Source organism: Salmo salar, unplaced genomic scaffold (assembly GCF_905237065.1).
Source record: "Salmo salar unplaced genomic scaffold, Ssal_v3.1, whole genome shotgun sequence".
NCBI lineage: Eukaryota > Metazoa > Chordata > Actinopteri > Salmoniformes > Salmonidae > Salmo > Salmo salar.
Window position 1 is genome coordinate 254848 of NW_025548564.1, and position 7514 is coordinate 262361.

Genomic DNA, 7514 nt, shown 5'->3' on the forward strand with positions numbered 1-7514 from the left:
TAAGTCTTTACTGAAGACTCATCTCTTCAGTGGGTCCTATGATTGAGTGTAGTCTGGCCCAGGAGTGTGAAGGTGAACGGAAAGGCTCTAGAGCAATGAACCGCCCTTGCTGTCTCTGCCTGGCCGGTTCCCCTCTCTCCACTGGGATTCCCTGCCTCTAACCCTATTACAGGGGCTGAGTCACTGGTTTATTGGTGTTCTTCCATGCCGTCCCTAGGAGGGGTGCGTCACTTGAGTGGGTTGAGTCACTGACCTGGTCTTCCTGTCTGGGTTGGCGCCCCCTCTTGGGTTGTGCCGTGGCGGAGATCTTTGTGGGCTATACTCGGCCTTGTCTCAGGATGGTAAGTTCGTGGTTGAAGTGTCCCTCTAGTGGTGTGGGGGCTGTGCTCTGGCAAAGTGGGTGGGGTTATATCCTTCCTGTTTGGCCCCCTCCTGTCTCAGCCTCCAGTATTTATGCTGCAGTAGTTTATGTGTCGGGGGGCTAGGGTCAGTCTGTAATATCTGGAGTATTTCTCCTGTCTTATCTGGTGTCCTGTGTGAATTTAAGTATGCTCTCTAATTCTCTCTTTCTCTCTTTCTCTCTCTCGGAGGACCTGAGCCCTAGGACCATGTCTCAGGACTACCTGACATGATGACTCCTTGCTGTCCCCAGTCCACCTGACCGTGCTGCTGCTCCAGTTTCAACTGTTCTGCCTGCGGCTATGGAACCCTGACCTGTTCAATGGACGTGCTATCTGTCCCAGACCTGCAGTTTCTAACTCTCTAGAGACAGCAGGAGCGGTAGAGATACTCTCAATGATCGGCTATGAAAAGCCAACTGACATTTACTCTTGAGGTGCTGACTTGTTACACCCTCGACAACTGTGAATATTATTATTTGACCATGCTGGTCATTTATGAACATTTGAACATCTTGGCCATGTGCTGTTATAATCTCCACCCGGCACAGCCAGAAGAGGACTGGCCACCCCTCAGAGCCTGGTTCCTCTCTAGGTTTCTTCCTAGGTTTTGGCCTTTCTAGGGAGTTTTTCCTAGCCACCGTGCTTCTACACCTGGATTGCTTGCTGTTTGGGGTTTTAGGCTGGTTTTCTGTACAGCACTTTGATATATCAGCTGATGTAAGAAGGGCTATATAAAAACATTTGATTTGATTAGATTTGCTCTACCAACTGAGCCACAGGGAAAGCTGGGTCAGAGTAACAGTATCAGAGTAGCTGGGTCTGTCAGTAACAGTATCAGAGTAGCTGGGTCTGTCAGTAACAGTATCAGAGTTATTACTATTCGATGCTAATGCAGAATGCCACAGGATGTTTTTGTGCTGGTCAAGGGCAGACAGGTCTGGAGTGAACCAAGGAATATATATATTACTAGTTCTACATTTTTTGAGTGTATCAGAGTTGCTGGGACTGTCAGTAACAGTATCAGAGTAGCTGGGTCTGTCAGTAACAGTATCAGAGTAGCAACAACACAAAAAGGACTATGCATGATATACAATCATATGGACACACCCCCATATACCCCCCCCCCCACACACACAAACACATATATACATACATATACATACATATATATATCTAAACACATGTATACATATACATACATTGACCACTACTAATGTTGATAAGTCTGATATTATGATGTTGGAATTCCAGTACTCATATAAGAGCTAATCACTGATTGGCCGAGAAGACACACTCAATACACAGGAAACCCAGACTTACTTCCTTTATGCTGTTGCCATGGTGCAGCTATTCTCCTGATGATGAACTCACATTTCACACTGAGTGCGTTTCTCACTTTTTCTTTGTCCTATTTGTTGCCAAGATGTTTTGTGGATAAATACTACATTTTGTGACACCTCAATTAGCTCATACAGATTATGTTGAGATTTAAATGTTATGATTACTGGATATTCATCATTTGATAAATCAAACATTAATACTGGCAGGTTACAGGTATAGAGGCCAACAATAAGCCTCTGTCACATGATAGGTCTCTGTCTCATGATTGGTCTCTGTCAGAAGTGTCTTCTCTTTCAAAGGTCAACAGTTACATCAACATTAGTGTTTGGTTCTTCATGTTGTGTTTGATGATGTTGCAGCAGGTTGACTTGACCAGGTGCTGCTATTTAGGTGTTGCTATCTACAACGACCACATCAAAGAAGCTGAATATTTTCCAAACCTGTTTACCTCGATGCTAGACAATCCTCCTTCATGTCACACAACATGGGTTTCAGAGAAAAGGACCACGAGCTGAAAACTTTCCACTCGATCGAACTAATCGCTGCTTGTATGTCCTTTCATGGTAAAGTACATCTAGTCGTTAACACGGAAAAACAGAGACCCTCCCCATTATGTATTAAGGGGACTTTAAGATTCATATGTTTTGCTGCAGGCCTTATAATAGATACTGTTGCTATGTGTCTAAAACTCTGCCACTATACTATAGCATGTATATTAGTCTTTGTGGTTAAGCCCTGGCTGCTGTGAGAGTGACCTGCAGGCTGGATCTGAGTCAGACTGAAACTAGATAAAGAGAAGTAACCACTGTCTGGATTTGACATGTTGATCTTGTGTGACAGTGGACAATGCTAATGAATTCAGAGAAGCTACTGTACTAGGTTACTTTATAAGGTAACCTCAGTTTACTGCTGCACACATACACTTGACGTTGGTGATTATACCACCAGGGAGTGATCAAATGAATATAATCAGCTGTGCCTTTAGGTGGGGTGCAGAACTTACTCTGAAACATACATTATGTGTTTCCATTGTTAGCTGTTAGCTGTGTGCAATTGCCAATTCACCAATAAGCCAATGATTGACAAGGAACATGGAACTTACCCCCGCAACAACAATAAGCCAATGATTGACAAGGAACAAGGAACCTACCTCAACAGTTACATGCCCAAATATAACAGTGAAATGCTAACTTATAAGCCCATAATCAACAATGCAGTTTTAAGAAAAATAAGCTTTAAGTAGAAAATAACATAGAATTAAAGAGCAGCAGTGAAATTACATTAGCAAGGCTATATACACGGGGTACCGGTAGAGAGTCAATGTGAGGGGGCACTGGTTAGTCCAGGTAATTGAGGTGTAATGTACATGTAGGTAGAGTTAAAGTGACTATGCATGGATTATAATCAGAGAAAAGCAGCAGCGTAAAAGGGGGGAGGGGGGGGGGCGATGCAAATAGTATGGGCAACCATTTGATTAGATGTTCAGGAGTCTTTTGGCTTGGGGGTAGAAGCTGTTAAGAAGCCTTTTGGACCTAGACTTGGCACTCCGTTACCGCTTGCCATGTGGTAGCAGAGAGAAAAGTCTATGACTAGGGTGGCTGGAGTCTTTGAACATTTTAGGGCCTTCCTCTGACACCACCTGGTATAGAGGTCCTGGATGGCAGGAAGTTTGGCCCCAGTGATGTACTGGGCCATACGCATTGCCCTCTGTAGTGCCTTGCGGTCGGGGGCCAAGCAGTTGCCATACCAGGGAGTGATGCAACCAGTCAGGATGCTCTCGATGGTGCAGCAGTATAACATATAGATCACACCACTTAACATATAAATCACATCCCTTAACATATTAACCCCTGTGCGGCCTCCGTCCCGTATGCGGACGGAGGCCGATATGCGGACGGAGGCCGTATGCGGACGGTGGTTAAATTTTTTTTCAAATTATATCATTTTATAGAGACACCTCTCCTGAATCGAACCACGTTGTCCGATTTCAAAAAGGCTTTACAGCAAAAGCAAAACATTAGATTATGTTAGAGGAGTATATCGTAAAAGTAGCCACATAGCCATTTTCCGACCAACCACATGCATCACAAATAACCAAAAAACAGCTAAATGCAGCACTAACCTTTGACAATCTTCATCAGATGACACACCTAGAACATCATGTTACACAATACATGCATTATTTTGTTCGATAAAGTTCATATATATATATATAAAAACAGCATTTTACATCGGTGCGTAACGTTGACTAACTATTTTCCCTCAAATGCATCCGATGAAACAGAGCTACAATTTACTAAATTACTATTCGAAAACATTTTTAAAATGTAATATTGTCATTCTAAGATTTATAGATGAATATCTCTTGAAAGCACCTGTAATGCCAGATTTAAAATTAACTTTACTGGGTAATCATACTTTGCGATGAAAGGGGATGCGATACTCTGAAAAATAGGCTAACGTTACAGGTCAGCGCCATCTTGGAACAATCGCATATCACATCTAGTCTTGTATACTATTGTCAATAATCCCTTACCTTTGGTTGTCTTCATCAGAAAGCACTTCCAGAAATCCCAGGTCCACAACAAATGTATTTTCGTTCGAAAAAATTACTCCTTTATGTTCCAAGAGCTTGTTCTTGTTAGCGCATCTGAAAGCTGATTCAAATGCTCCGTCGGCCACGGGACAGCCATTTCGAGAAAAGGTTCGTTCAAACATGTCAAACGTTGTATAACATAAATCTTCAGGGCGTTTTTCAACGAGAGAGCCAATAAGATTCAAGGAGGATGATTGCATTGTGTTTCAAAACGTTTCGAAAGGGGAGGGTAACCAGGGGCGCCGGCGTCATAATGGTGATGGCCCTCTCCGTGTGACCACGTTCCACTGCGTCTCATTCATTCAGTTTTCACAGTAGGAGTCTCAAATCACTTTGTAAAGACTGGGGACATCTAGTGGAAGCAATAGGAAGTGCTCAATGAACCATAGCTCACGGTGTGATTAATAGGCAACGTGATGAAGTTGAGTTCGCAATTCAGAATTCCACTTCCTGTTTCCATCTGTGTCGGGGTTTTGACTGCCATATGAGTTCTGTTATACTCACAGACACCATTCAAACAGTTTCAGAAACTTTAGGGTGTTTTCTATCCACAAGTATTAATTATATGCATATCCTAGCTTCTGAGTTTGAGTAGTAGGCCGTTTAAAATGGGCACGAATTTCTTTCAAAATGCGCTGTGGCGCCCCCTATCCTAGGCAAACGTCAAGAGGTTAAACACACCCCTTAACATATAAACCACACCCCTTAACATATAAACCACACCCCTTAACATATAAACCACACCCCTTAGCCTTCATGCTCTGTATATGCATCTCTGTCTTCCTCTAAAGCCACACCCTCTTTATTTCTAAGCCACACCTTATTCACCTGTAAGTCACACCCCTTCACATCTAATTCACACCCCCAGATAGCTCTGATTGGTTTGCTGAAGCATTTGTCAAACAAAATACGACGACCTCGTGCTCTAAGAGAAGTTAGGGGGAGACAAATAAATAATGAAATAACATCTAATTAAACTGAATCAATAATTATTCAGACTCATTAAGACATATCAATACACTTACAAATGGAAAACAATGAACTTTAACACCTAGAATTACAAACTAAAACAAGAGATTTTTAAACATTATTCCCCGAGTTTCAAAACATTTTCTAAATCAATATTGTTATTATTATGAAAAGGTTACAGACAAAAGTTAAAACATAAACAATTTGCATGAAAGGGTTTTTAAAAAGCAAAACATTTTCCCCTAAAAATTAAGTAAATCTAAAAAATATCAAAATTACTGTTGTTACACCTCGTCCTCCCAGCAATGTTGGTATAGGTCTCACACTCTGCTGGTATTGATGGCTGGTATAGGTCTCACTCTGCTGGTATTGATGACTGGTATAGGTCTCACTCTGCTGGTATTGACAGATGGCGTAAGTCTTCTTCTCTGCTGGTATTGATGGATGGTATAGGTCTCACACTCTGCTGGTATTGACGGCTGGTATAGGTCTAACACTCTGCTGGTATTGATGGCTGGTATAGGTCTCACTCTGCTGGTATTGACAGATGGTGTAAGTTTCATTCTCTGCTGGTATTGATGGATGGTATAGGTCTCACACTCTGCTGGTATTGACGGCTGGTACAGGTAACACTCTGCTGGTATTGATGACTGGTATAGGTCTCCCTCTGCTGGTATTGATGGATGGTATAGGTCTCACACTCTGCTGGTATTGATGGCTGGTATAGGTCTCACTCTGCTGGTATTGATGGATGGTATAGGTCTAACACTCTGCTGGTATTGACGGCTGGTATAGGTCTAACACTCTGCTGGTATTGATGGCTGGTATAGGTCTCACTCTGCTGGTATTGATGGCTGGTATAGGTCTCACACTCTGCTGGTATTAATGGCTGGTATAGGTCACACTCTGCTGGTATTGATGGCTGGTATAGGTCTCACACTCTGCTGGTATTGATGGATGGTATAGGTCGCACTCTGCTGGTATTGATGACTGGTATAGGTCTCACACTCTGCTGGTATTGATGGCTGAGTAGGTACTGAAGTCAGCGTTCTGGACTCTCTTCTTCTTCTTTGGTCTCCTCTGTTCCTGACGGATATCCAACAATCCATAAAACAGGTCCTTCTTCCTGAGAGACAGATAGAGAGAGTGAGAGAGAGAGACAGACAGACAGAGAAATAGGCCAAGACTGAGACAGAGACAGAGAGAGAGAGAGAGAAAGAGGCCGAGAGAAAGACAGAGTGAGAGATTATATGTTATATTTTAATATTAGTGATATGTGAACATTAATATTTTACAACTTATATATATATTAATCTACTGTTATTAATGACTATAATCGGCATCAAAAAAACTATTTGAAAAGGGCAGGGTTACCTAATACATGGACTACAAATCAAGATGGCTACCCATAATAAAACTACAACACCCATTTTGACTGTAGTCTGCTCTCTGCTGTCACTTCCCCTGGTGGAGTCTCAGCTGGAGCTGCAGAGGAAGAGTTATCACCATTAAAACACCAAGTTTCAGGTTAAACTAGGACATTTCAGTTAATAGTTAGTAGATGTTTACATATTGTGGTCAAAATGCTTTAAAAAAAGAAGGTTAAAAACGTAGGTACCCAGACTTAAAACATGAATGAGTTATTAAGTTATTCCTGAGAGAGTCAGTGCACCTGTTGTTTGTAGAAGGAGTAGACGCAAGTGGAGGAGAGGAGGGAGGAGAGGAGAGCAGACACAGGACACAGACTGAACAGCAACATCCAACACAGCCCACAGTCGACATCAGGTGTTCTGGCATCATCACAGTCTTCAGGAGGTGGAGGGGAAGAGGAGTGCTCGGGAGGACTGGTTTCTGGACAAAACATTAAACATAAACATTGTTTTCTTTTGTTCTGTTGTATTTTTGACTGAATGTTTTGTTTATTCCATGTGTAACTCTGTGTTGTTGTATGTGTCGTATTGCTATGCTTTATCTTGGCCAGGTCGCAGTTGTAAATGAGAACTTGCTCTCAACTAGCCTACCTGGTTAAATAAAGATGAAATAAAAACAGAACTACTCTCTTAGAAACAATCAAGGTCTTCTCAATAATATGTTGTTAATCATGACTCTTGGTTGTTTAAACATGAATTTGAGGAGACATTTTATGAGTTTAGATAAGTCTCAGAGGGTTGATTCAAAATAAGATACATTTTCATAACTCTCATTCA

At 42.0% G+C, this 7514-nt stretch overlaps 1 long non-coding RNA gene across 1 annotated transcript; it reads right to left on the minus strand.

The window, feature by feature from the left end:
- Positions 1–6247: 6247 nt before the first annotated feature.
- Positions 6248–7229, minus strand: LOC123733139 (uncharacterized). The gene is made up of 3 exons (XR_006763617.1): positions 6980–7229; positions 6682–6792; positions 6248–6493 (listed from the first exon to the last, which is right to left on the minus strand). It is a non-coding gene; the product is annotated as an uncharacterized lncRNA (long non-coding RNA).
- Between the last annotated feature and the right edge of the window lie 285 nt (positions 7230–7514).